Source organism: Melospiza melodia, unplaced genomic scaffold (assembly GCF_035770615.1).
Source record: "Melospiza melodia melodia isolate bMelMel2 unplaced genomic scaffold, bMelMel2.pri scaffold_54, whole genome shotgun sequence".
In the NCBI taxonomy this organism is placed as follows: domain Eukaryota; kingdom Metazoa; phylum Chordata; class Aves; order Passeriformes; family Passerellidae; genus Melospiza; species Melospiza melodia.
In genome coordinates this window covers 3,171,808-3,197,092 of record NW_026948798.1, presented here as the reverse complement: position 1 = coordinate 3,197,092, position 25,285 = coordinate 3,171,808, and the positions used below count along the sequence as shown (strand labels likewise).

General features: G+C 51.5%; 1 long non-coding RNA gene across 1 annotated transcript; it reads left to right on the top strand.

Moving 5' to 3' along the window:
* The first annotated feature begins 239 nt into the window (after positions 1 to 239).
* On the top strand, positions 240 to 25,008 carry LOC134413828 (uncharacterized). Its single transcript, XR_010026596.1, has 3 exons — positions 240 to 331; positions 22,564 to 22,678; positions 24,871 to 25,008. It is a non-coding gene; the product is annotated as an uncharacterized LOC134413828 (long non-coding RNA).
* The last annotated feature ends 277 nt before the right edge of the window (positions 25,009 to 25,285 follow it).

Genomic DNA, 25,285 nt, shown 5'->3' with positions numbered 1-25,285 from the left:
CACGGGTCAGGGGGTGTGGCCAAGAGTGGGGCCGTGCTGAGGGAGTAGGGCGGGGTCAGGGGCGGGGCCAATGGCAGGAGCTCGTGCAAGGACGGCGCTGATTGGCTAGAGCGGGTCCGGGGCGGGGCGGCTGGGGCCGGGCGGCGCGTGCGCAGTGCGGAGCCGTGAGTCGGGGTGGGGGGGTAGCAGGGGGCGGTGGTGCTGGCGGCCCGTGAGGGCCGGGGCGCAGCTCCGGGTCGGGGGATCTGCGATCCGGGACGGAGCCCTGGTCCCGGTCCGGGGGTACCCACTGCTGCCTCCCTGCTTTGCCCTCACACGAGCGGACCCGGCGGTAAGGCCTTGCCGGGTGGAGGCTGCCCGCCGGCCCGGTTCCCCTCATTGGCTGTGGCCGGGCCGTTGGGGACGTTGCGTGTGCGGCCCCGGAGGCTCGGCAGCCCCGGCAGGACGGGCAGCCTGTGCGGCTGGAGTGCTGCAGCAAACGCGTGCCCTGTGAGGGGCACTTAGGCACACAGTCGGAGCAGGGCAGGGGTCCCTTACACTCAGGGCTTTTAAACAAAAATCTTACACGTGAGTTTCCCCCAACGGGCACAGTTTGGATCCTGCCTGGAGCACGAGGCTGCCTGGGCTACTGTGTGCCCAGGCTGCTGTGGAATAAAAACGTGCTGGAAAAATTGAAGTAGCTCTGGGGTATTAAAATGGATGTTTCTTCAGGGTGTGAGCTCTGTAACACGAGGTCTGAATTTTAAAACTGGTTTAATTGTTTTGGTACAAGCCCGCATATGGTTTTCTGGCAGGAGAACTGGTGAAACGATGCATTCCACAAGGCCAGGAAGGAGAACACTGAGCAAATGGGATTTTATATATAAACACTGTTTGGAATGTTGCCTTAAAATGTTTAAGTTCAGTGGTTGACTAACACTTGCATTAGGAGTGAGCTTTGACAGAGCTCTGATGCTGCCCACCTTCAGGAGGGTCTGGGTTTACACCAAGCTCTATAGACACAATTTCTTAAGTTAGGTATTCTGCAGTGTTTCTTTGCTAGAACTAACCCTGAGTGCAGTGCAGAGGCAGAGCTGCCTGCGCTGGTGCTGCTCAGTGTGCGGGCCAAAGGAGGGTGATCAGCAGAGGCATTTCTGTGGTGGAGCTGTCTGTGGAAGAGGCTGGTCCGTGCACAGCCTGGCAGGAGCCTTTTAAGTGCAGATAAGTGTCCAGAGGATGTTAGAAGATGGTGACATGCCCTGTCATTTACCCAACGTGCTGCCGCAGTGCTCCTGCTCCCTGTGATCATTTGAATTCATTTGTTCTCTGGGAGTAGCACTGTTAAGGGATGCACTTCTAAGTTTCTGTCTTTTCTTTCCCCCAATCCTGCCTTAAAATGACCCAGCCTGATCCACTTAGTTTTTCAGCAGCCTCTAGGGTATTTCTGTGGTGGAAGTATCCAAAATGCTGTCCCAGAAACTTCAGTGTAGGAGTCCAGCTAGCAGAGGTGGGAGAGCAGTGTTGCGAGTTCCTGGAGGCTGCTGTCTGTGTGACCATGTATTTACTAAATTTGAAAGGATACAAATATGATTCTTGGTAAGAAATCAGCTGGAAACAATTCCTGGTGAACTGTCAGAACAGCCTTTGAACCCACAGTGTTGTCCCTGTGTCCTGAAGCAGCACAAGAGCAGGGCTGGTGCTACTGCCACCACCTTCTTCATTTTTACAGTGGAGAGTTCCTTTAGCCTGAGCAATAAAACACCTGGCAAACTCCAGCACCCCCACACCTGTCTCTGCTTCTGCTTGGGCTGAGCAGATGGGGTTGAATGCACAGCAGCCATACCTTGAGAATTTGTGAGGCAGTGGATAATTTGGATAAATTTAGGGATAATAGTCAGCCTTTCCATGTGCTAATGCTCTGTGCTACTGACTCCCTCCGTGGCTTTTGTAACCCACCTCAGCTCTTACACCCAGCGTTCTCCTCTGAGAAATAACGCTCCACTCGGGCTCGTGAGGGAGGTGAATCAGCTTTAATTAAGATTTGTCGAGCACTTTGTTGATAAGTTGTCAATAGCTGGTTGCTGTTTTTTATGAGCACGCAGATATTCTTAGCACCTGCAGTGGGAAGTGACGCAAGGCTGGGGGTCTCTGGGAAGCAGCCCTGCCAAGGGAGACGGCGCCTGCTCACCGTGAGATCCATTTTGGCTGTGGTTCACAAGGCAGCTCAGCAAAACCCCAAATCCCTCTGAGTCTTTGGGAAATGTGAAACGTTCCTGAGAGCTAAGCCCTGCTTTTGCATGAGATTTGTAGCTTTTGCCCCCTTGCTGGGTTTCTCCCAAGCTGCTGGTTGGGTTTGGTGCAGCTGTGTTCTTGTGGCAATGGCTTTTAACAACTGTCCCCTCAAATTAAGGTGTCTGGGGTGGGCAGGGCTGGGTGATGGCCCCTGTGGGCTTCAGGCATTGCAGAGGTCAGTGGGGTGGAAGGGGAGGAGGGAAGCTAGGAAACCATGCCCTCCCCCAGGGCAGCATCCCATTCCCTGCTGGCTTCTCTGCTGCAGCAGCAGGTGGCAAATGAAGCTTGATGAGCTCTGTTAGTGAGGGGTAAGGAAGGCGTGAATGGAAACGGCCACAGCAGTGCTGGCTCTGTGTTGTGTGGGTGCCCCTCAGCAGGATGAGGAGCTCTGTTGTATTTTGGGGAAGAGAAGGCTGTTCATTTGGCTTTGTCACTGCTGTGGGAGTAGCCAGATGGAGGATGCTAAAAGGAAATACAGGGCTGGAACAGCCTCCTTGTCCGTGCCCCTGTCCTGAGCCAGGTGAGAGATGCTTGGCTCCAGGCTGGGCAGCGGTGGATGGTAGTGCAGATCTGGACAGGGCCCAGTTCCCTCTGGGCCTTGATGGAATCCCACTCTCAGAGCCTGACAGCCCATCTAACTTGTCCTTGCAGCAAACTGAGCAGCCAGTTTGTGTCTTGCCTTCATAGAGTGGGGAGTCCTGTGGCTGGTTTTCCTTGTGAGTAAACCCTGTTAAAATCTGAGAGCTGGGGCTGGCCCTGGAGGGAGCAGGGATGGAGAAACCCCTCCACAGCTGGTGTAGGGCAGCATGTTTTATACTGCTGACTGCTCTGCTGGCTGCCCAGACCCTCTGGTTTGTGTGTACCTCAGAGCTGATACCAGCACAGAGCCCAGAACTGGGTATTTTATGTTTCTGGATCACAGAGGGGAGTTCAGCTCTTTGGAGCTGTGGTGTCACAGTGCTGGCACATTTAGTCTGGTCCCCAGTTTTCCCTAGGTTCCCTCTGTCTGGAGAACTTTCCCCTGGACTCTGTTTGTGTGCTTGATCTCTGTTTGTGCTGTTTCCAAGTACACTTCTTTGCATTGTTTTCTTAGCTTTTCTTTCTATTGATTTGTTGGTGTTTTGGGAACTTTTCTTCAGTTTATCAATTCCAATCATGACCTCCAGAGTGCCTCCAGCTCTTAACTCCTGGGCATCCTTTCAGGTTTTATAAAAGTGCTTTCTCTTCTTTGTTCAAACTATTAATGGAAAGGTTGAACAGAAGCAGACCTGGGCTGAGCTCCCAGGGCTCATACACAAGGATTTCTCTTGTGGTGACAGGGAATTGCTGATGGCTACCCCTCAAGTGTGTGGGGTTGAGTTGCTTTGGTTGGTCTTTTTTCTTCTTATTAATGAGCACTGGGCCTCGTGAAGGTGAGCTTGCCCAGACCCAGCTCCTCTGGCTATTGAAAGCATCAGATGGATAGAGTGAAAAACCTGCTTTGTGCTGGTCAGAGGTGTGATGGGCAGGTCTCTGTAGGGGAGGATTGTGTTGTGCTCTCCTTCTGAAGACTGAGGTGATTTTTAAGAGCTTTCATGAACTTTGTTCACCTGGGGCTTCTTGCTGATGCTTGCTGGGGCTGTCCCAGCTCTGGGACAATCCTCAGCCCTGCTTCCCGTTCAGAGCTGCCTCAGCAGTGGGCTGTGCAGGGGGGAAGTTGTGTCCAGCATCTCCTGCTCCCCTTTTCTCTCTATAAGTCTCTCCTCAGTGAGAGTTGGGCTTGTCTGTATGTGGCTAAGGTAGCAAAAATGCATTTTTCTCCTCAAGCAATTCCAAGTTCCTTGTGGGGTTGCTCTTCTCTGGAAAAGATAAAACTACCTGCTCTGGAGAAATTAATGACGCTCATTTTTATTCCTAAATAGTGTGTCATGGTGGGTGTGGTTGCAAGACACCTCACTGCACCAGGCCTCTGCTGTCACCTCAGTGCCAACTGCTTAAGGAAGAGCTGAAATAGATTTCACTGGAGCAAACATCTCTGCCTAGCTCTACCCTCCCTGAGTTCTGTGAGTACTGAGCTGCTGGGCTCAGCTGCCTGAGGTTCAAGACTTGGTCCTTTTCTGAAGTGTTATTCCATCTTTCTTTGCACATGGGTGTAACTGTGGGGCGAAATTTGGGCCCCACTGAATTTAAGGACAACACAGGGTGTTCATGTCTTCCTCCTCTCCAGGCTGGTAACTTGTGGTACCCAGCTGTTCAATCCAGCTGTGCTTCAGGGACACCATCAACAGGATGGAGATGCTGTGTCCTCTTTCTGTTGGTCTGTGGCTGATGGTAGAGTCATGGAATCATGGAATATTCTGAGTTGGAAGGCACCTACAAGCATCATTGTGTCCAACTTGGTGGATGCCCTGACCTAATTTCAGTTCCAGGGCAGAAAATGCAGTCTCCCTAAAACCTTCCTATGGCTTCTGTTGGATTCTTCCTCACTTTTCTCCAGGGGGCTGTGTGCTGTAGTTAAATATGGATGGAAAGGTTGTGTTCCACTCTGGATTACAGCTGAATCTCAGTGGTGGATAAATTGCATCCCAAGTCTAGTTTGCAAAGCCCTTTGGGCTTCATGGGCTGCAGGAAGCTGTATTTTATTCTGGATGTGTGTTTGCTGATAATTCTATAGGATTTGCAGACAGCAGGTTGTAAGAGCGCTGATTATGCTGGTTCCCTCTGCAATCAGACTCTGCCCAAATAATTCAAGTGCCTGCTGCAGAGAGAGGGAAAGGAAGATGCAAGGATGATTTAGAAATCTCTGGAGTAGAAGGGAAAAAGATGCATATGTTGATCTGAAGGAGATACCAAGCCACATATATGCCTTCCAGCATCTAAATAAAAGTCAGGATTTTTTAAATGGTTGCCTACTTAAAGCCCAAATAATTCCTTTAACAGCAGGTTTTAAAGGTTTAACCTAATTTTAGAATTTTTATTTCAAGTGTCCTTCCATAAAATTAACTTTTTGAATGCAGAATGCTTTAATGTCTTCCGTGTTGGTGCTCATTTTCAAGAAATCTCTGCACAGTTATTTCTTATGTACCAGTTAAATCTATCAGCCAACAGATGTCAAGTGTAGCAAAAATGCTATAATAATATTATGGTCTAATAATAGTTATAATGATTCTAATTACCTGGTGCAGCTTTAAAGAGAGGCAGATTCAGAGATGAGTGCAAAGGAGGTGTTTAACCTTGAACTGCAGAGGCAGGGCTCTTCCAGAGGTGCCTGTGCTGCGCCCTCTCCTCCCCATCAGACATCCCCCTCCCTCTATTTCCTCCAGCAGACTGGGAGCAGCACTCTGGTGTGTTTTTAATGTTCAGACCTCATTCTGGCTGTGCTCACAGAGTGCTGGTGAGCTGAGGATGAGCACGTTTCCTGCAGTACCTGGGAGTGTGAAGCCTGCTCGTTTTCAGCCTCTGTCTGCCCTGCTCCTGGCGTGCTCCCACGGCCTGATGATTGTGGCACTCGAGGATTGCTCCCACCCTCGGGAGCTGCAGAGCCTCAGCAATCTCCATCCTCTCTGCAAGCTGCTTGTGCTGCTCTTAACCATTAGGGGTGGCTTTGCCACAGCCTGGGAAGCACAAAGCCAGAGTCTCCTGTTGGAGAGCATTGGGGGTGTGCAGGTGAGTGGCTGAGAGTTGTTGATCCCTACAGAGGCTTTGCTGTGGGGGTAGCAGAGCACTGGGCTGGTGCTTGAGTGCTGTGCTTGCCTTGCCTTTGGCAGGCTGGCCCCACAGAGCCTTGTCAGAGTCTCCTTCCCCAGCTGCTCCATGTGCCAGCCCTGTTACATCACTCCCAATGCCCTTTCACCACTATTTTTCCTTTAGGAAGGATGCTGGGCTGCATTTGCTGTGTTCCTGTGGTTTTTGCCCGATGTTGCTGAGTGCTGTTAGTGCCTTGGGGTGCCAGTGCTCATTGTGGCTGTAGTGTAATGGATCCCCTCGTGTCACAGCTGCTCATTTAATCCTGTGACATGAGGGGTGAGGAGTCCCTGGCTCACAGACCAGCAGCCTTTCCACAGAGGAAGCTCTGTGTGGGCTGGAAGTTGACAGCTTTCAATGATTATATGCTAAACCTTCTTCCTATAAATAATTGATTCACAGGCTGATGAGAGCTTTAGGAACTTGTCTCTCAGTTGCTGCTCCCTGGCATGGACAGCAGCTGGAAATGTGCTGTTTTCCTATAAAATGGATCCAGAGGTGCCCTTGCTAGGTTTTCTTCATTTCCAGCCTGTTGATAGGCTGACCTGCTCTGCTTCTCAGGGAAGCCCTGCCTGCCAACACCTGCAGCACACCTTGTGCCAGGGCTGGTGCTGCTGAGAGCTCTGCCACCTGCAGCCTTTCCCTGGGGGCTGTTCAGCCTCTCCCTTGGGCAGGTTCAGCCTTTCCTTTGGGCAGATTCAGCCTTTCCCTTGGGCACGTTCAGCCTTTCCTTTGGGCACGTTCAGCCTTTCCCTTGGGCATGTTCAGCCTCTCCCTTGGGCAGGTTCAGCCTTTCCTTTGGGCAGGTTCAGCCTTTCCTTTGGGCAGGTTCAGCCTTTCCCTTGGGCATGTTCAGCCTTTCCTTTGGGCACGTTCAGCCTTTCCTTTGGGCACGTTCAGCCTTTCCCTTGGGCATGTTCAGCCTCTCCCTTGGGCACGTTCAGCCTTTCCTTTGGGGAGGTTCAGCCTTTCCCTTGGGCAGGTTCAGCCTTTCCTTTGGGCAGGTTCAGCCTCTCCCTTGGGCAGGTTCAGCCTTTCTTTTTGTGAGGTTCAGCCTTTCCTTTGGGGAGGTTTGCCTTCTTTCTGGAGTCAGTGTGTGTGTGTGTGTGTTGGTGCATCACCATGGAGATGAGGCCACAGGAGCTGCAGGGCGCAGCCTTTTCCAGGCTCACATGAAGAAGGATGCGGTAACGGGCTCCTCTTATTTAGGGAAAATGGTTTCTTGGAGTAAATAAATCGTCAAAGAACACTTGGCATCAGCTCAGGTGCTATTAAGGAGAAGATCTCTTGAAGCCAGAGCTGTAAGGCTCATACAATATTCACCTGATGTGTTCCACATCAGGCATTGCTGCTGTGCCCAATGCTGACTCACTGACCCACTTGTGCTTTTACTTACCCCGAGATAACAAAGCTCCTGTTGCTTTTCTCCTCCCTGTGTAGGTATTTGTCATCCTGCCACGACAGCACCTTCCTGGATCCCTTTCCTTGCCCACTGAGTGTCCAGGCTTTCAATGCTTTGAGTGGTTACAAGGCTTCACCTCCCATGGCTGCTGCTGCTTTGGCCGGGTTTGGGGAGGACGTGGAGGGTGTGTGGCTGCAGTGAGTTCTCCCCCATGCAGAAACACCTCTCTGGGCTGAGCACACCCCAAAACCCTGTTCTGGTCATGCAGACATTCTTGGGGGGTTGGGACACTGCCCTTTCTGTGTGCCTGCCCCTGGCACACTCTTTCCTTTCTAGTTTCTGGTACACAGAACCCTCCCAACAAGGTCTGGAAGGGCCCTGTGGCAACTCTGCCTCATTGCCTCCACGTCTTATTCCAGACTTCATCTGTAAACATCTCTTTGCCCTTGCTAAAAACACTGTCTCTTAATTTCTCTCTGCAGGAGTATTATTTAATTTGTAACAGTTTTAGGACGTTATTTGAAAAATCCGATATGAAGCTGTATTTCATTTACTGTAATGATCCACTAATGCAGGCATATTTCAAAGGCAGGCAATGCAGTACTGTGGGGTTTAATTAAATTTTGTTTTTCAACTGAGCATCAATAGACAGACAATAACAAATGGTGGACAATATGCATACAGAACGAAGTCTCTTCATTTTCCTTTTCAAGACTGTGGAAGTGAAAATGTATAGCCCTTAAAATGGACTTGGCCTGCTCACAACTGCTGCTTTAGTGTATTTAACTCACTTCAGGAGGAGTTTTTTCTTCTTACTCTGCCTTAATTAATTTTCTTGCTCTCTTCCTGCCCACAAAATAAACTCTTACACTGTGGAAAATTTCCAGCAGGAGCCGTGGGTGATCTAAGTGCTCCTGCAAGTTCTGCATGTAGTTTTGAATGCTGTGTTGGTACTTAGTGTGTGATGGCTCCTCCAGATGGGCCCTCCTGAGGGTGACAGAACAGAAGGGCTGGGTGTGAGGTTCCTGTCTCTGGGAACTGAACATGGCATGTGCCAGCCTTGGAGAGGGAGGGAAAAATGGTGTTGCTGCCATGGTCGTATTCAAATCAGGAATCAGTAAGTGGCTCTGGAGTGCATTTTGTTCCTCTTCTCCCAGCAAGCGTGGGGTAATCAAGTACAGAGTGTATGTGGGGAAGCTCGGGCAGAGTGTTCCACATCAGCAGGAGGTTTCTGGGAGCCATCTGAGTGCTCACAGCGTGGCACTTGGACACGTGTTCTTGGGTAAAGAAATTTGTCACGGGTGCTGTTAATGGGCTCCTTTGTTCAGATTTGAGGAGCAGGGTGAGATGGGCTGGCTGAGGCAGATTTGGTTTCTCCAGGTGTCTGGAGAAATTACCATTGTTCAGGAACAGAACCAGAGTTTGCTGAGGAACCCGACGTGAGTGTGACTCCCACTGCCCTCCAGCCCTTTGATTCTCTCAGAAATCTCCCAAAGGCAGAGAGCTGAACAAAGCATTAATTTTTCAGAGGCAGAGTCTTCATTCAGAGATGTGAGTTCAAGCCATGTCCTGGGTTGATGCCTAAGGCTTTGCCTGCTTAACCTGCCTTCAAAGGCTGGGGGCAAGGGCTGTGCCTGGAGCTGGCACTGCTTTCCACCGCTGAGCTGGGCTGGGTCACGGTCCAGAGAGCTGCTGACTGGAAACTGGAGCGTGCAAAGGCTGGGAATCTGTGGGAACCTGACTCCTGATGTCTGTGCAGCTGCACCTGCCTGAAAAGCATGGCTGGAAATGACAGACTGGAGGCCGTAACCACCTCCTCCTCCCTGGGATCTCAGTGTAACGCTTGCCGTGTTCCAGGCACAGCCTGTGTTGTTTGCTCCTTGCTGGAAGCAGCACCTTGAGTCCTTTGCAGCTCTCCTGGTGCCTGGGCCGGCTGAGGGTTGTGTTCTGAGCTGGTGAGAGGCTCCTGGAGCAATGGATGGGGTCCTGTGCTCCTGCCAGTCCCTGTGGCTGGAGAGGAGTCCTGGTACAGACAGAAGGGGTATAAATAGAACTCGTCATCAGGCACCGGATACTGTTTAAATAAACTGGAAAAACCCCTCACAGCTGAGGTTTGTACTGGCCCTGCTAATGCTGGGGGAATGCCCCATGCCTGAATCCTTGTTCTTCCCTTGTTCCTTGCTTTAGGCTGCCAGTTTTCCCATTTGCTCACTTTGTTTTGTTGATAGGCAGTGTCAAGGTTCTGTTGCTGGGGTTTGGGGCAGGATGTTGCTTTCTGGTGACTTGAAGCAACACGTCCAGCTTCTCCTGTCCTTCCTTTGCATCTCCTGCCTTTCTGCCTGTGGCTGCTCTCACTGTGCCATAAACTAATCTCCTTCCAGCTAGGAACTTCAGGCCTCTTGCAGACTCACTTTTATGGGGCCATTATCCATCATCTATAGAAGGAGAGGCTTTCCTGGCTGTGGCAGGGCTCAGGTGGCTGCTCCCAGATGGAGCACACTGGATCATCTGGAGCCAGTGGCTGAGCCCTGGGCTGAGGGATGTGCCCTCTGTGCAGACCAGGGAGTGCTTGAGCCTGGTCTTTGCACGAGCAGGTGAGTGATTTGAGATCCTCACAGTACTGCTGGCATGATTTATTCTTGCAGAAGTGCCCACAGCAACTTCAGGGGTTTGTTCTGCCCAGCAGGATCACAGACAAGGACATGCCTGGGCCCTGTGCTTTAGTGGCTCTTGCAGGACTATGCAGCAAACAGGACCTGCAAGGGGCCTCAGCTCAAGGGCACAAGCCCAGTGCATGGGGAACTACAATGGTGCTTGGGAGTGAACAAAAATAAGTCTATTTAAAATGAAAAAGTAGTAATCTGTAATGCAGTTTTGAGGGAATTACTGTAGCAGGAGAGCATGTGCTGGCTGGGAGGGGAGAAGCACTTGCTCAGACAAGTGATAATCCATTGCAGCCCATTCCAGACACCTGGCAGATACCAGCCTTCCTCAGGCCTCCCTGGGATGAGCGATGTGCTGTGCCACTGGATGAGGAATGTGGAGTTTCTGGACTATGTGGAGTGCTAATTTAAACACCAAACCCTTGTTCCTGATGGGAGCTGCTGGTGTCTGCCTGGTGTGGGGTGCTGCACGGGATCTGCAGTCTCACAACAAGGAGTGTGCTGGGCTCCTCAAGCACTCGGGGCTGACCCGGCCGGCTCGCTTCCTTGGATTTCTCCTCTGGAGTTTGGCAGCCGTCTGCTTCAGGGAGCACAGGGGCCTCATAAGAGTTTATTTGATCTGACACATGACAAATTGTTTCTGCTGGCGGCTGCTTGAGGCACAGTCTGTTCGCTGGCAGCCGCGGCTCTGCGGGCGCTGGGAAGTGGAGGAAGGCAGCCCTGCCTCCTCCTCTTGGGAAACATCAGTGCAGAGAGCGTTGCTGTGACCCCCCTGCCATCCCAGCCTCCTTTCTGCTGCTTGGTAACGGTGCTGCTGGCATGGATTATTAATGGTGTTTGTGTGCTGGGTGTGTCTGCAGGTGCTGGTTGTGGCTCCCATGGCGGGGCAGAGCAGAACCTGTGTTCTGGAATCAGACCCAGTTGCCACTAAAAACACTTTGTTAAGTTCCTTTTTTTAGGACACCCTTTTAGCTCTGCAATGAGCAGCAGAATATTACATTCCTCAGCAGAATAAAAAGTACATGTCCCCTGTGAGATAGTGTCAATACATTTTATTTGTTCTATTACCCGCAATCTTCAGAATATGTCCCCTAAGCATTTTAATCTGTTTTTCCAGAGTTGTCTCAGAGTGAGGAATTGCTCCTATTTGCAACTTTGGGAATGATTACTCGTTCATTAATTTCTTCCCTTTTCTGCTGTCCATCTATTATTGCTTCCAAGAGAAAAAAAACCTCACTGTAAATCTCCTCCAAAACAGGCCTGAGTGCCTGATTAGACAGAGAGTTATGTGTGCTGGGAATGTGTTCCCAGGAGATCATCCTGGAGCTGTGCATGGAGCCCTGGGTGCTGCTGTTCTATGCCCTTGGCACACAGAACCCACCAGGTGATGCCTTTTCCTTGGTCTTAAAATGAGGAACCAGACACAGTTAGGGGATAAAGGGTTTTTATATTGATATTTAATAAAGACCTTTATGGTGCACCACTTCACCAAGGTGGAATGTGCTGAAATGCACACACATGGTATACAATTTATAGACCTTGCAAATTAACATATTTAACAAAGATGCCTCAATGAGAGGCTTGAAGGAATAGCCTGATATCTTCCTATTTCAAAGTATTTCTCACTGGATGGGCTTAATTTTAGTTTACAGGATGTATTTTAGAGGGGATCTTGGTTTCTCAAGATAGCTTAGGGCTTTCTGGCCTCCAGCTGAGAGGCCTTTTGGATATTTGGTTTTCTGACCTAACAGAATGCCAGGCTTATGGTAAGTGATCAGACATAAGGAATTACAAGTGTGCACATTAGGGGCACTGAGAATACATAAAAGGTACATAAAAGAATGGCAAAAAGTCCTCATGGCATCATGGCTCCCTGCTCCTTGCCCTGGGATGAACAAGCCCAGCAGGCAGCACGTGCCAGGGCAGCCAGGCACACCTGGAGCACACCTGGAGCACACCTGGGAGACACCTGGAGCACACCTGGAGCACAGTGGCAAGGCAGGAGCTGGAGTCAGGGCAGCTCCAGCACCCGAGCAGGGCTTTGCTGCTGCTGTGCTTTGCCTGCAGTGCCGGGGCTGTTAGGAAACAGGAACGAGATGGGACAATACAGAGCAGTTCCTGCTGCCACGCTTTTGTCCAGCAGCTAAAAGCTTGTTCAGAGGGTTTTGTGGAAGCCTTGTTTGCTTTGGTCTTTTTTTGCTCTTTCTTTAAGTACAGACTTAAAAGAGCTGGAGACTGGAGGCCACTGTAGTTATTGTTTCTTCCTGAATAGCACAATAAATGTGCCATTTGTCAGGGTCCTTGCCTCAGAAAACATGTGGCCTGTTCCCACTGCTGTTCCCTTGGACATATGAGGAACTGCCCCTGCCTGCCTCTGGGTGCATGGAGATTTCTCACTCCCTCATTGGGGTCAGTGCTAAAACTTGTCTTGACGCGTGACGTGTGTGGTCACTGGAAGTCACTGTGGAGGCTGTCACTGAAACAGCCTGGATTCACAGAGCAGCTTCATTTAGATGGCAGCTGATGGAGGAGCTCTGCAGAACAGCTGGGTAGGAAACCTGTGTGCAGGAGGGGACAGCTGAGAGCTGCAGTTATCGTGGGAGAAGCTCAGACATGTACAGACGTGGTGTGGCAAACCTGTGGTGGATGTGCCATGTCCCACCTGCCATGGCACCACCAGGATGCACAGGCAGCTGCTCAGGATGTTCTGGTGTCTCACAGCAGAGAGGAAGGTGCTGCAGGTGCCTCTTGATCAGAGCTGAGGGTGTGTGAGGGAACAGCCTGTTGCTCACTCTGACAGCTGATTTTGAGCTCTTGGCTTTGCCAATCACCTCACAGCAAACACCAAGACATGGGAGTGAAAGTCCCTGTGTCCTTTGGCTGCTGCTTGGGTGTTTGCAGAGCCAGCAGGTCCAGTGACAGCCAGGACTGTCAAAGGAAGAACCCTCTGTGGAGCAGTGCTGCTCAATACTGAGATATGCCAGTCCATGAAATGGCTCTTTATAGGGTGTCTCACCAAAAGGATTTTCCTTTTGAGTGTCTGGATCTCCTGCTGTTGGTCTGAGCTCCAGATGAGAAACAGTGCTTTCACTGGAAGGTACTGAGGTTACAAACAGAGTAATTGTCCCTTAGAAGAGAAAATTGTGGAGGAAACCCACTCAGAACACGTCTCTGTTCTTCCTCAGAGCAGGTTTAGGAGTGCTGTGGCTGAGGGGCAATGGGGATGGAGCTGAAGTTCTGCTCAGTGAACCCCTTGGCTCTGAGGAGCAGGGAGCCTGGTCATGGAGCCCAGGAGGGACCTGGGAGCTTTACTGGCTCTTTAGTTCTCTCTCCACAAGCCGTGAATGCAGATCTCCTGGGGCAGCAGAGCGTTCCTTGTGAGGGGAGCCCACGGTGCTGCAGTTCCAGTGGCACGTGCAGGGTCCCATGGCACTGCAGGCAGTCACAGAAAAGCCGTTTCATAACCTCTGCTGGGATTCATGAGATGTTCAGAGACAGGTTCTCCACTTAGTCTATGTTTTATAAGGATTTAAGGCTGAGGAGCTCTTTGAAGCACCGATGCAGCTTGTTCTGCCATGACAAGGTGGAGATGAACGCTGGCGTGACTTCCATTCCCAAGGAAAATGCTCTTTTGCACAGATCACAAGCTGTGGCTCTGCTGCTGTTTGAAGAGACCTGAGGAATCTCAGATCCAGGCACTCTGTACCCCATCAAAGCCTTCCCATCTGAAGGTGAGGTGACGGGGAGCTCCAGCTGCATGTCCTTCGTGTTTGGGCAGCAGAAGGAAAGAAAGTCCCTGAACCAGGAGTTGCTTGGAGGATCAAAGCTCTGCTTAGCAGAGGCTGACAGGGCAAAAAGCCAGGATGGCAGCAGGAAGGACAAAGCCTGCAGAAGATCTGGGCCATCTGATAGCAGACCTCCAGAGGGGCCTGGGAGACCTTCTGCTGTGCTGGAGGAGGCAGACCTGCAGTGTCCTGGGCTTGACTGGAGCCATTCTGTGATGCCTGAGGGATTGTTTAATTAAAAAGAATGCTGCACCATCACATTTCAACTGTTTTCTCCACACATTGCTGCAAGTAACATCTAAAATAGCTCTAAAAGGCAACAAACCATTCCCCAAAGCAGGGGTGGCAGATGAACAACATGAGAGGGAAGGAATTATGTTCTCTTTCTGCTTTCTGTGTCTGTGCATTTGCTTCTGCATTTGCAGGCCTTGGGGCTTGTTTTAATTTAAATTTCCTTAGGAAAAACCCTGTTGAAGGAATGCTGCCTGCAGTGGCTGGCTGTTCTGCTTTGGCTTTGTCCTGGGGAAGCTTTGATGGTTGGGGAGCAAGAGTTGCTTTTCAGTCTTGGTGGGAAATGCCTGGATAGAGGAACGGCAATGACCACAAGAGTCACTTCTGGATGGTGGGACTGGCAATCTCTCAGCTCTCCCTTCATGCTCATTCCTGTCCCAGGGCTTATTTAATTGCTGAACAAAGGCATCCTCTGCAACCACTGAGAAAGGACCAGTGCAGGGACGGAAAAAAAGCAAACTTGCATCAAGCCTTTGATCCAAGCACAGGGAGCTACTGCTGCTGACCTCAGTGTTTGTAACCATGGTGTCAGTGTTGGAATGGAGCAGCTGAGCCCCAGGTGGGCACTGATGTGTCCAGATTGATGCAGGGACTGGGGACAAAGCCAGGACTGGTCCTGAGGGAGCCGGTGTGGCAGCAGGTTGTGTTCATCCCCAGAGAGCTCCTTCCTCCCCTTCAGGGGTGGGTTTGAGATTGGCTTGTTAGGGCTTTATCCCAGGTTTTGCTGCCAGTCTGGCAGCTCCTGACTGGGTTTGACCCATGAGGTGGATCCCAGTGGCCTCTGCCTTTTCATCTGGGAGCTTGCCACAAAACTGGAAGCATGTGGGAGCCAAGCCAGGGCTGGACATCCAGCCAGGCATTCCATGAGCTCAATCCACAAGCTGCTATGCCATGTTATTCCTGTGCACATACCCAGGGCATGCAGCAGGTGAGCCCCACGTTTGCTGCCCGTGTGCCATCCTGCTCCCTGCTGCTCCCGGTCCCCTGGTTTGTCACAGGGAGTCAGAGCTGTCACCACCGACTGACGCTCTGTGGAGAGGTGAGAAAATGCATTTTTCATGAAGCTCACAGCTCATGGCTCCTGGCAGATCAATAGGGCAGCTGGGGGAGTCCTTTGCGTGCCCACTGTTGGGGCAGCTCTGTGCCAGTGCTGTGCAGGGACTGGCAGGGGTTCCTTGGCTTGGCAATCCCCGTGGGAAGGAAACCTGCAGGCTGAGCTGGGGCTTAGATTCTCCAAGCTTGGGAAAGCAGAGGGGATAAAAACAACACGGAATGCTGGGAGACTCCTGGGATAGTGTGAGGCAACGTGTCACCTTGCAAATAGGAACTGGTGGAAAGGATAGATCTGAGGGGGGGAGAAAACATCACTTATTGTCTGTGCTGTGCATGGGAAATTGCAGCAAGGAGTGGGAGAAGGGAATAGGTATGGGTAGGATGAGAGGTGTTTTGGCTGGGATTCGGGGTGGTGGGGAGGCGAAGAGGAAGGGAAAAGCTGTTTCATGTGGTGGAGGTCAGGCAGTGTGACAGCTTTTAGAAAGATGTTTGTCCTGAAGGTCCCTGTGCACTCTCATCTCCAGGCAAGTCCTGAAGTCCTAAATTGGAGCAAATCAGCACCAGTGCTGTGGTGTGGGCCCAGAGGTCCCTGCCAACCCCAGAGCTCTGAGGAGTCAGTGTCATGTGGTGTGCAGGCAGAGCAGAGCCCTGCGAGAGCAGCTGCCAGAAATTCAGAGAGATGCGCTGCTTATAAATAATAAATGATAAATTCAGCCTCTGATCTCCGAGGCACGCTCTGCTTCTGCACGCTCCATGCTGGCAGAGAAGATTCCCCATGCTGGACTCAGCAGTCTGTCTCTGGCGTGGAGGGTCTGGGGGAGGCAGCTCATGGAATTGGGGTCGTGCTGAGCCCCGGTGGAGCGTGGCCCCTTCTGCCAGCAGCACTAATGAGCGTGGCCCCTGTGCCACGGCCGCTAACGAGGGTGAGGGCAGCCTTGCTCAGCCTTCACACCACCCCAGCTCAAAGCTGTGCTCCTGCCCTCTGGAGAGCAGCGTTTTGTGTGAATGCAGCTTGCTGAATGAATGAATGAAGTCAATTTAAACGATAGACTAAACGATGCTTAGTGTTAAACTGTGCGAGCTGTATAAACAGCAGGGTCAGGGTTGCTGTGGCCGCATAGAAGGGGCGGTTCTGGCTTTATCCAACACACAACAACGCCTCCCTTGCTCTTGGGGGAGCTGTGGCAGTGCTGGTGAAGCTGCTGGTGCCAGGAGCTGCCCCCACCGTGCCCAGGCACTGCTGGGCTGTCTCCTGCTGCTGGACACATCCCTGTCCTGCTCCTGGCACCTGGCAGGGCTGTCGGAGCTGTGTTGGGTGGTGCCATGGCCAAGCTGCTGCTCGAGGGGCTGATGTGAGCTGATGGCTGCACAGGTAGCCTGGAGGGGTTATTAATATTTATTGTTATTATTTGTTAGCAGCGGTTACAAAGGTTGCATGAGTGCTCAGTAGATGCCAAGCTCTGTAAACATGTGTTTGTGCCATGGTTATCCTGCCTCTGCTACCCTGTGCCCGTGTTACAATTCCCTCCTGTGGGCTGGTTCAAGTTTGGAGCAGGACCTGCTGCCCCTGCTCAGGCTGGGCCCAGCCAGCCCAGTTTATTCCCACCAGCCTCAAAGTGTGGCTTCCTTGCTGTGTGGGTTCTCTGTAGGCAGCAAGAAGGTGTTCCCACAACTTTTCCCTTTGTGTAGGAGTATTTTTAACATGCCAGAGCAGAGTCCTAGTAGGAGTAAATGATGAGGAGCAGGCAAGAAGAATAAATGTTTTTTTAAAGCCATTTCATAGGCGACATGAATGGAATGGTCTGTGTGGCAGCTACACCCTCTCCACTGGGATCCTGGAGGTGTGAGGGGGCTGGAAAACAACTGCTGCTCCCGGGGCTGCCCTGCCTGGCTGGGGCTTTGTGCCCAGGTGGGACCCTCTGGCAGGGCTGGGGGCTCTCACTGGAGTGGGGCTGGGACACCCACTGCAGGCACAGGGGTGCTTTCCTGAGGACAGGATGCCTGGAGGAGCAGAGCTGCTGGGATCATCCTGGGCATTGACCTCGGGTGATGGTGTGTGCAGGTTGTCCTGTGTGAAAGCACAGGGTTGTGCACACCCAGCTAGTGACTGGGGAAGGGCATTAGAGTGTGGCCTCCCAGTAATCCTCTGTGGCCTCCCAATAATCCTCTCTTTGCCGTCCAGCTGTTTCCTGTCCTAGGCATAGGCTGAATTTCAGCCCCAAGCCTCCTCTTTCTCCTGCTGGTGTAGCTGTGCGGTTGGCAAGCAGGAGGAGCTGGCCACAGGGTGCTCCCAAGGTGTCTGTAGCACACCAGCAAACATGAGTGCTCCTCACAGACCTGGGGACCCTCTTGCTCAGAGGAGGGAAATTGCAGGTCAGGTCAGCTGCATTTCCTTCTCTTTGTCTGTGGCACTGCACATCACTCAGCCTGTCACAGGGGCTCGGCCCTGGATGCCACCATTGGAAGGACATTGTGTGTGAAGGGGATCTCAGCTCGCTGTGAGTGCACTCTGTGTCCTGAGAGCCTCTCCAGTCCCACAGCCCCCGTGCACGGCTGGCTGGAGCTCATTCCCTGAGCTGCTGTGGCCCAGGAAACTTCTCCTTCAGCCTCAGAGGCTGTGAGTGCCGCCAGGGCTTTGTGCCCTGCTTCAGCTGGAGGTGCCTGGGGGTTCCCATCCCTGCCCTGCTCTCACTGAGGGAGCTCTGTTGGTGCTTTGTGCTGGATGGCACAGTGTGCTGCTGGTGCTCCCCTTGCCATCTCAGTGAGGCTGGCTGGACAGAAACCTGCCCTGAGTTAACCTGCAGACAGTTTGTAAGGCTGTAATACCAGTCCTGCTCCCTCAGGTCATCCCTAGGTGAAAACAAGGATTAGCATATTGGTATTGCTTATTCTTGGAGATAATTGGTGTTTTTGTATCAGCACTGGGGTGGCAGCAGGAGCAGGACAGTGCCTGTCCCCTGTGCTGGCACTGCTGAGGGACCTCCAGTCTTGTGTCCAGTTCTGAGCTCTCATGGCAAGACAAACATGGAGGGGCTGGAGCATGTCCAGGGAAGGGAACAGAGCTGGGAAGGGGCTGGAGAGTCCCAGCAGTGTATGGAACTGTGAGGAGCAGCTGGGAAAGGGGCTCAGCCTGGAGAAAAGGAGGCTCAGGGGAACCTTTCCAGGAGGGAGGAGCCAGGTTGGAGTCAGGCTCTGCTCCCAGGGAATGAGGGACAAGACAAGAGGAAATTGCCTACAGGCTCAGGGTGGGCACAGCAGGAATTTCCCCATGGAAAGGGGGCTCAGGGATTGGGAGGGGCTGCCCAGGGGGGTTTGGAGCTCCCATCCCTGGAGGTGCCCAGGAAGGGCTGGAGGTGGCACTGAGTGCTCTGGGCAGGGGACGAGGTGGGGATCAGGCACAACTTGGACTCAATGGTCCTGGCAGTCTCTTCCAAGCTCAGTGATTCTGGAATTCTGCTTCCAGCTGGCTGCAAAGCCAGAGGCTGATGTTGGGGCTGAGGGGCTCTGGGCTGTCTGTGTGCTCTTCTGGAGCAGCATGTCAGGGCTCAGATGAGGCTCCGGGAGGATTTGTTGGAGTGGCACAGGACGGGCAGCGTGGGCTCTGTGCTGGGCTGTGAGGGCAGTGCTGCCAGCAGCAGGAGGCATCAATGACATGTGCTCCTCTCACTGGCTGCCTTGGGGCTGTCACCTGTGGCTGTGGGAGCTGCATTCCCGGGGCTGTGCAGCCCCCTGTGCACACTCTGCCCTCACTGGAATGTCCCTGCTAATGGGGAGCACAGCTCTGGGCTGTTTCTGCTGCTGTTGGTGCAGACCAGGATTTCTGGAGCTGTGGAGCAGAACCTCCCAGCCAGCAACATCCCCATCTCTGACAGGAGGGTTACTGCCAGCAGAGGAGACTTCTCAGAGTCTGACCCTTTGCTCTTTCCATAGTGCCTGATTTTGTTTGACAAAAAGGATTATTGAGAAAAAACCAGCCCCTCCACTCTGCACAAGGGGAATTTGTGACCTTCCTAGTCCAGTTTTGCTGCTGCCTGGCTGCTGTACGTGCTGGATCCCCAAAGATGCCCTCAAATCCAAGCAAACATTCCGTGTGCAGGTGGGGTCACCACGACCACCCTTTCTGCTTCACAGGCTGTGAGAGTTTTTTCTGGAAATCCACTGTATCCACAGAACATTCTGTGTGGAAATCCTCTCCTGCTCTCATTGTGTCCACAGAACATTCTGTGTGGAAATCCTCTCCTGCTCTCATTGTATCCACAGAACATTCTGTGTGGAAATCCTCTCCTGCTCTCTGTGTGTGTCTGTCTGTAAGGAGATGTCAGCCTGTGCAGAAGCTCCTCTCCAGGAGCTCCAGAGCCCCTGTTGCACATGTCGGCTCCTCCTGCCTACCTGGGACTGAGCAAAGTGCTAATTGTTGTGCAGATGTCATCTGCCAGGCAGGCAGGAGGCTGGAGGCTTGGAAGAGGCTGTGCTGTCATTTGCTAGCAGCCTCCTCGGTACACGTGAGCTCTGTTTTTATTGGGAGTGTGTGTTTGCTTTCAGCCACTGCTTTGTTGAATTTCTCTTTTTTTTTTTTTTTTTTTTTTCCCTCTTTTTATTTCCAGGCTTGCAGATAAAGTTTGAGGGATACATCTATTTTTCATTATTCCAGTTTTGCTGCTTGTTTTATAACTGAAAAAACCTCAATCAAACCAAGAAACCTGTTCCTGTGTAAAAAGCTTTAGTTTGTTCTGAGGTGAGAGGGAATTAATTGTGTGTTGTGGTCACACTGGACTGAGGTCAGGACCGTGGGACTGTCCAGAAGGGCACAAGGATCAAGACCTGGGAGCAGAGGGAGTTTGAGGCTGTGCATTGTGCTCTGGGTGTGCCAGCTCAGGAGCCTGGGTGTTGGTTGTAGCCTGGATTTGCTTGGCCATGTCCCAGGAGAGAGCAGGAGGCTCTGGCCACAGGTTGGCTTATGAAAACAGGGAGCTTTTCTTTTACTCCAGCTGTGGTTTAATAAGGGCTTGTGGGCCCTTGAGGTGATTCTTTGACCCTTTAGGAAAGAGGAGACACTGAAGTAGGAACTGGGAGGTGATGCTTTCCTGAACTGTGTGAGTTAAGCAGGGGGATGCTCATTGCTCAGGCATGCTGTGGGTGTCAGAAATCCAGATCTGTTCCAAAACCAATTAATGAGAAAAATCCAGTTGATGTGGTTGAGGTGGCTCAAAGGAAGAGGCTGCTGCTCAGGAAGACCCTGGCTCAGGAGTTTTGGAGGCTGCAGAAGTACATCAGGTGCACTGTTACCTCTGCTCTGTCCCTCTCCTGGTTTCCTCTTCCTTTTCTGGCAAAAACCAAGCAGGGAGAGGAAGAAATACCAAAGTGGAGTGTAGGACAAGGTACCAGTGAAAGGGTGGAAGGAGAGGAGGCTTCCCTCCACGTCCCTGAAGGCTTCTGGGGGCAGAGGCTCTTTGGTGCCAGGAGCTGGTGGTGGGTGCTGCTGTGAGCAGGTTTTCTGCTTTGTGGGACACAAAGTGGTTGCTTCAGTGAGGGAGAGCTCTGCTATCTGATGTGCCACCCTGATGAAGCAAAGCAAGATATTTCGGACTGTGTGTAGGGGAGGAACTTCTTTAAAACCTGGATAGGAGTAGGAGCAGACTTGATGGAGGGATGGGTAATGAAGGAGTGTTTGAACGGAACTAATCAGTCCTATCTTCTTTCAAAAGACCTCATTTAGTTTAATTTAGCAGCATGTAAATTTAGAGCCAATCAAAGGAAATACTTGTGCAGCCTGTGTGCTGGCAGGCTGCTGCACTCCCTAGCCCAGCAGAGAGCTGAAGGCTGCAGGTGGATCCCGAGCCTCGTGTGAGGCACTGGGGGCACACGTGTGTGTGCTCACACGCAGGGTGGGCACAACTGCTCTGTGCCCGGGCACTGGCACCCACAGCAGCAGCAGCAGCCTTCATTTCCCCGTGATGTGCTCTGTGCCCCATCAGGGTGGCCCTGTACCCATCAGGGTGGCTCTGTGCTCCATCAGGGTGGCTCTGTGCCCCATCAGGGTGGCTCTGTACCCATCAGGGTGGCTCTGTGCCCATCATGGTGGCTCTGTGCTCCATCAGGGTGGCTCTGTGCCCCATCAGGGTGGCTCTGTACCCATCAGGGTGGCTCTGTGCCCCATCAGGGTAGCTCTGTGCTCCATCAGGGTGGCTCTGTACCCCATCAGGATGGCTCTATACCCATCAGGGTGGCTCTGTACCCATCAGGGTGGCTCTGTGCCCCATCAGGGTAGCTCTGTGCTCCATCAGGGTGGCTCTATACCCATCAGGGTAGCTCTGTGCTCCATCAGGGTGGCTCTATACCCATCAGGGTAGCTCTGTGCTCCATCAGGGTGGCTCTATACCCATCAGGGTGGCTCTGTGCCCCATCAGGGTGGCTCTGTACCCATCAGGGTGACTCTGTGCCCCATCAGGGTGGCTCTGTACCCCATCAGGATGGGTCTGTACCCTATCAGGGTGGCTCTGTACCTATCAAGGTGGCTCTGTGCCCCTTCAGGGTGGCTCTGTACCCCATCAGGGTGGCTCTGTGCCCCTTCAGGGTGGCTCTGTACCCATCAGGGTGGCTCTGTGCCTATCAGGGTGGCTCTGTACCCCATCAGGATGGCTCTGTGCCCCATCAGAGTGGGTCTGTGCTCCATCAGGGTGGCTCTGTGCTCCATCAGGGTGTCCCTGTACCCCATCAGGATGGCTCTGTCCTCCATGCGGGTAGCTCTGTGCTCCATCAGAGTGGGTCTGTGCCATGGCTCTGCTCCCTGGAACACCTGAGCATGGTCAGAGCCAGCTCCTGGCCCCATGGCTGGGCTGAGCCTCTGCTCTGAGCAGCAGGAAAAGCCTTGTGCTGTAGGAACCACTGAGTAAACCTTGCTGACCTCTGCAAAATGTTTTCCTCAAAAAAAACCCTACATATGGATTAGATGAACCCCTGCCCCTTGGACAGCTGGTTGTTTTGTTTAATTTGAATTAACGCAGCTACTTCAGTGCTTAAAATGAGGCACAGGCATAAAAAGCCTTCACGGGATTGCACGGCTTTTTATTTTTCCCTCCAGTTGTCATCCATGGCACTGACACAGAGATTTTAAACAAGTCTTGCAGGTCTCCTCATATTTTCCAGGAGCGATATCATCCCCTGTGGGGTCAGTATGAGTTCTTGGCATTACCTGTCACAAACCCCATTAGCAGTGAGCCCCACGAGTCCCTGTGCTCACACCTCGAGGTGTTGTGCCTCCTGCCATGTCACACCCCTGATCCCACGCTGTGTTGCAAAGTGTTGTGTAAAGAGTCCTGAAACCTGCAAAAATGGAAAAAAAATACTATTGGGTTTGTTTTGCTTTGCATTTCAGGCTGGTGGCAATGTCTCCTTGGGCCAGGCTCCTCTCCAGCACCTCCAGGGTCAGCCTGCTGCTGCTGCTGGGCTCTGTGCTCCTCTCCTGCTCCAGCCTGGGACAGAGAGTGCCTGTAAGTTTTGGCTGCTCCACTTGACTTCAGACTGATAAAACACAGATGCTTTTTGCCTTTAAGGAAATGCCCATTATTCTTTAGGAAATGTCTTTCTCCTGCTTGAATTATGAAAACAAACCAGAAAGGGTTCTGCTGATTTCTGTGTAAATGAAGAATCGCTTGTGTGGTGCTGCCCGTTTTTGCTAGAAATGCTAATGAAAATGGGGTATTGCAATGCAACTGTGGCCAGGCAGTGACAGCAGCACTTAAATGAACCAAGTCACATCCTTTTATCCTTACTGAGCATTTAAACCCCACACTTTTCCTGAGCAGAGCTGGTAAACATCAGCTGTCTCCATTATGTGTTTGAACAGATCCAGCACTGGGAGGCCTGGTGGTAAATTTACAATAGCCTGTATCACTAACTCCCTCTTGGATAATCACAGAGCTGTGGAAATCAGCTAAGTAATAACTGCTCCACTCACTCTTTTTTAGTCCTGTTGAGTCGTGGCTCAGAAAAGGTTAACATTGATTTTCATCTGCAGAACCTGGGCTTTTATGGCTGTGATTGTTCCTGAGCTTTAACCATTTGTTATAATTTAAACAATTCCAAGCCCCTCATGCACTCAGCAAAAGCAGGAGTTAAGATCTGGTTCCTCGTGCATTTCTGAAATCGCAGTCGCTTTCCACAGCTGAAATAAAAACATTCTATGGGTTTGTCAGCCTTCCTTGTGTGTTACCACAATCATGGAATTGTGCAATTGTGTAGGTTGGGAGAGACCTTTGTGATCATTGAGTACAACCTTTAACCCAGTGCTGCCAAGGCCACCACCAGCCCACGTCCCCAAGTGCCACATCCACACTGTTGTTGCTACTCTGCATGTTTTGCTCAGGTTGACATTTCTGTGGCTCAGAAAGACTCTTCTAGGCTGGAAACGGATATTTATATGCAGAGCATCCAAATTCTGACAGAAAATGTGCATGCATTTTTTCCCAAAGAGTGGAAGAACTGAAGGCAGAATGTGTCCCAGAATTTCCCAGTTAACCTCTGAATTTACTTACATTTTTCCCTGTGAAAACATCCTAAGGATTAAGAACCAAACACTTCATGAAGTGAGCTGTAACTCCATCTTAATTGCCAACAATTAGGACTAATCATTCCCTGTAGGGTGGTTAACTCAAATTCCTCAGTGGTGACTGAATTGGTGATCTCAGAAGCTGAAAATATTCCCTTCAGCAGGCACTGAGCTGTGGGGATGATGAGCCTGGACCAGTTCATCTGTTCCTGCTGGAACCAGAACAGCCCAGACCCAGAGTCAGTGCCTGGTGTGAGGCTACAGGTCATTTCTGTGCACTCTCCAGAGGTTTTTGTGACTCCCACCAGCTCCCTAGGGAGGCTTTCCATTGAACACCAAGGTTTCCCTCACAGCAAGGATTTTTTTCCCTGCTGCTCTTCCCTTGGTGTAACATCGAGCCGCTCGTGCTGGCTGCTCTCCTACACCTCTGCCAGCCTCGTGCTGCACTTGCCATGGAGGTGGTGATTAAATCCCTGCCTCATTGTTTTAAAAGCCTTGGAGAACACTGGAAGAGGGTGGAGAAGAGGATCCTCACATTTGTATCATGTGGGCAGCTCGGTGTGTTTTTTCCCGTGTCCTATTTTGGAAACAGCTGAACTATTTTAGCTGAAATCTTCTCCAAGCCTGAAATAAGTGCATTTAAGAAAAAGAAAAAAAAAAAAACAAAAAACAACCCAACAAAACCCAAAAAAACTCACCAAACCCCAAACCAACCAACAAGCCTTGAGGCATTCCACTCGTGTGGAAAATTTCAGCTGAAAAAGTTAAAAGTTTGACATATTTTTAGGCAAGGGAAAATGGGGTCTTACAATCTTACAATGTTATACAACCCTAATAATAGCCAGGGCTCCTGCCTCTGACTGAAATACAGGTAAGGCTCTGTTAGAGCTGGTTTGAAACCTGCAACCTGCTCTGGAATAGGAAATAAGCTGCGTTGCTTTGTTCAGCACAAATGTCATGCTAGTTATGCATGTTTAACCTTTAATATACTTTAAATCTAAATTTAACCATGTGGAAAGAATCTCAGATGTCAAAAAAAAAATCTGCTGGCGAGGGAAAACATTTTGTATTCTCAGCCAGCACTAAATTACCCAGATGCAATTGCTAATGAGCTGAATCTCTTCTCTCCAAAAGGAGTTTGCCCTTACAAAAATAGAAGAGAGCGACATAAAAGATGACAGTGGGAAGGAGCTGGGGACAGAGGATGACGTTGATCCTGAAGACCTGGAAGTGTTTTACCCCACGGATCAGTGGCAAACCCTGCGTCCAGGTAACTGCTAATTATAGCATGCCTCTGGAACCCACCTGCCAGCACTGACAGGAGCCTTGCAGACGCTCCAAGAGCTGTTTGTGCCCATGACAATGTGTGCTTTTGCTGGTGCTCACACGGAGGGGAGGACTCGGTGACCCAGTGCAGGGACTGGAGGTGGTGAGCAAAGCATCCAAGGAGGGGAGAGGTTGCTCCAGGGCTTTCAGGTCACTGGAGCAGGAGGAGTGGGCTGCCAGCCCCCTGTGGTGGGGGGCTGTCTCTGTCACTGGCCCCACAGCC